Source organism: Theobroma cacao, unplaced genomic scaffold (assembly GCF_000208745.1).
Source record: "Theobroma cacao cultivar B97-61/B2 unplaced genomic scaffold, Criollo_cocoa_genome_V2, whole genome shotgun sequence".
NCBI lineage: Eukaryota > Viridiplantae > Streptophyta > Magnoliopsida > Malvales > Malvaceae > Theobroma > Theobroma cacao.
In genome coordinates, this window is record NW_017234761.1 from 6,095 (window position 1) to 10,042 (window position 3,948).

Consider the following 3,948-nt stretch of genomic DNA (forward strand, 5'->3'; position numbering starts at 1 on the left):
ACTACACTTACATTAGCTGGAAAGAAATATTTTGTCACATTCATTGATGATTTCTCTAGATATTGTTATTTATATTTGTTGCATTCTAAAGATGAAGTGCTTGATAAATTTAAGGTTTATAAATCATAAGTTGAATTACAATGTAAATCTTTTATCAAATGTTTAAGATCATATAGAGGTGGAGAATATTTTAGTCCAAGTTATTTTTGCCTCCATTGGAATTATCCATCATATTTCACTCTTTACACACCACAATATAATGGTGTAGCGAAAGGAAAATAAGGTCTTGACTGAAATGGTAAATGCTATGTTATCATTTTTATGTCTTGGAAAAGGTTTTTGGGGATAAGCTCTGTTAACAGCTTGTCACATATTAAATAGAGTTCCCAAAAAGGAAACTAAAATGACCCCATATGAGCAATGGAAGAAAAGGAAACCAAACCTTAGTTATATGAAGGTTTGGGGATGTAAAGCTGTAGTTAAAATTCTGGAACCCAAAAAAAAAATTGGGTGAAAAAGGAATAGAATGCATATTCATAATATGCATAACATAGTAAAGCACATAGGTTCATGGTAATTGAACCAAATGATTCAATTCTAGTCAATACTATTGTTGAATCAAATGATACAATATTTGATGAAAATATATTCAAATTTATTTCAAGACAACTACAGCCACTACAATCAATTCAATCAAATGTCATTCCATTGGAACAAAATAATGATGAATCTAGTCCAGAAATAAGGAAAAGCAAAAAGGCTAGAAAGGTAAAAGATTTTGGTCCAGACATTTATATGTTCTGTCACAACCCAATTTTCGGGCCATGACCGGCACAAGGGACCGATGGGTTCAGCTTACCAAGCCCAAGCAAGCCTACTTACGTGATCTTATACGTTAATCCATATTCCTTTGGAATCCGAAATTCATAATGCTCAATTACAATTACTTTGAAAACAACTCATAAAACCCAGTCATGTATTCATAATGGCATCATCAACCATTATATACATACATATAATTTGACAAGTGAATCTCAGCATTTCACAACAAGTAGTCATATACACGTAATTAGAACTTGACCATCAGTGGAGTGATTCTGGGCACAATTGATAACACTTAGTGTCACGCTAAACCTACGGAGCAATGTATAGGGTGGAACACCTCATCCTAGGATCCAATCACCTTTAACTCAGGAACCTAAAACATGAATTTTAAAAACGTGAGTATAAACTCATTGAGTGAACATAGGAAGGGAACAATAAACATTAAGGAAGGTTTAGAAAGCATTATGCACTTAAGTTCAAAACAATGCAATTTAATTTAGCTCTATTTAAAAACTCCTCATTCAAACCCTTGGTCGTTTAGTTACTTGATCACAAAAGACTCATGAACAACAAGGAAGTTGAGAAGTGAAAACTTTAGTAGATTTCAAGCAAGTCAAGCATAATAGATTGACTCTCACCCCAGTGAAAAGGCATTCTCGCTGCAACGAAATTCTGGCCAGATAAAAATCCAAGGGGCTTTCACTGCCACTGGAATAATCCACTCATGCCACATTGCACATTAAATTGAACACATTGACAATACTCAAGTTTTCAACAGCCAATGCAATCACATTTTAAATCCAAACATCTCTACATAGTAAATATGTATATATATAAGCACTTACACCACCATCACCTCACACGGTTGATGTGGATCATTACCGGCATGTGCATTGCCCACTTCGCACATGCACGGTTGGGCTCCACTTATAGGGGACGACCCTCGTTACAAGCAGCCCTTTCCTCTTTCAGCGATGGCTCCACTCGTAGAGGACAACCCTCGTTACAAGCAGCCCTTTTCTCCTTCAGCGGTGGCAACAAACGGTACCTATCAGAGCACTCGTAGGGGATAGCCCTCTCTACAAGCCCCTGGGTGGAGAGTCACGCTTCGCCACTGTTCACATGCGAGAGTTCCCAGGGATCGGGTTAAACCTTTTGCTTTGACACCAACATTGTCACTCAACCGGCATGTGCACTACCCACTCCGCACATGCACGGTTACATCAATTATATAAAATTACTTAACAATATATATATCATATATCTTTATATACATATCAGCATCATATAAAAGTACATAGATTCATCACAATCATGTTCCACATCACAAAAACATTTCACTAAAGGCTTGTTCCCATGCTTTTTGAAGAAAAGATAATTTAAACAGTTCAAGTGGTTCGCTCAAACGTATGTACATCTACCCAAAACATTTTAGTGTAGATTCACTCACCGATATTTGTTGAATCTTTACTCGACTCCAACCTCCACTAATGGTCCAAATGGAACTGTGGGGCCTCGTTGGGACCTATCATCACAACAACACCACAACCAATCCGATTTGCATAATTATAGTTCTAAAAGCTATCCACTAAATCATATTCTGCTAGTTATTTTTAACTAGCTTCCATCTACCATTAAGTGACTATATATTTTCACTATTCTAGTCACACTACAATGAATAACCTACCTCAAATACAAAACACTCATCGATCTAGCCACTAGCCATTCTCAACAACTAAAAAAAAATCAACATTATTTCACTACTCACCTTGGTAGCTTTACAATGGAATTTCTTTTCCAAAAGCTTTTAAACTATCATGAAAATCTCACTTTCTTTCTCTAGAACATCTAGCTAGTGAGAGAGTGTAATAAGGAAAGGTTTTTGTGTCACGACCCGAAACTCCCATCGAGCCCGTGACAACCGCCGCGACGTCCCGATAGGCACTCATTACCCTGAATGCCGATCAAAATCTCGCAAAGCTTAGTATCAGCTTTCGCATCTCCCCAGTGAGCGACAGTTATTAAATCTCACATTTCAAAAAAATTAGAAGTTGTTTCCAACTCAAAACAATAAAATATTATTTTCTAGCTCGCAGGGGCATTTTTGTTAATTTTTTTTGAAATTTCGAAATCTGTAAAAATGTAATATGTAAGTGGAAACACATATTTCATGATTTAAATTAAATTTTGAAGTCTAAAACATTCGTTTAAAGTAAAATTATAGCTATTTGAATATAATAAAAATATTAAATAAAATATTCTATTTTCTTAAAACATAATATTTTCAAAGTCTTCCTAAAATAACTTTTGTAGCGTAAGAGTAAAATAAATTTATTCATATAGTAATAAAGATAATTAAAGTATGAAATTTCGTTTACAGTGACACGTGGGCCCCCAACTAATCAAGAAAGTGTAGAGCTACGAAACCTTACTTCCTATGATGCAACTCCGAGATTAATTCTCGTCTTAATCAACTATCAACAAACAGTCCTGAGCCTGAAAAATGGATAGGAAAAGGGGTGAGATTATGATTACATAATCCCAGTGAGTAAACAATTACCATCAAAAGCATCTAAAGCCGAGTAGATGGAGGCAATATAAAAACATTATATCTCAATAATGTTCATAACGCAAAATTTGTTTCAATCTATACCAACAATTTATTTTCATCAAAATTTCCCAGCTTATGAATTTCTTAAACTTGGCCCCTTCCAGAATCATTCTCGCGGGTACCTTCGTCAAGGTATCCCACTGAGACCGCCAAGGCTGTTAAATATCCCATACCCATAAACATGTTTTCACATCTGACACACAGTCGTTCCTTGGCGTTAGCTGAGTCTCACTCTCACGTGGTGGCCCGAACGTGAGGTGCACTCAAATCATACCTCAGGAGATACTTCACCCAACATCTCCCCCCGGAGGTAAGTATATAATTGAGTTATCGTGCCCCTCTCATAGGCAGTCCACGGAAACCCCCACCACTGCAGTGATCGTTTAATATACCACCAGACCCATAAAATTTCCAGTAGCATAATATGTCGAATAAAATTTAATCTAGTCTACCGAGACCAATCCAAAACTATTCATATATTTCATGCCAATCCCAAAAATTTAGCCATCATG

General features: G+C 36.2%; 1 long non-coding RNA gene across 2 annotated transcripts; it reads right to left on the reverse strand.

The window, feature by feature from the left end:
* Window positions 1-923: 923 nt before the first annotated feature.
* Window positions 924-2,667, reverse strand: LOC108663894. 2 transcript variants are annotated; one of them, XR_001929996.1, is made up of 3 exons: window positions 2,276-2,502; window positions 1,464-2,020; window positions 924-1,198 (listed from the first exon to the last, which is right to left on the reverse strand). It is a non-coding gene; the product is annotated as an uncharacterized LOC108663894 (long non-coding RNA). The 2 variants fall into 2 exon arrangements; XR_001929995.1 differs by lacking the exon at window positions 924-1,198 and adding an exon at window positions 2,594-2,667 and having other exon boundaries at window positions 1,333-2,020; window positions 2,276-2,350.
* Between the last annotated feature and the right edge of the window lie 1,281 nt (window positions 2,668-3,948).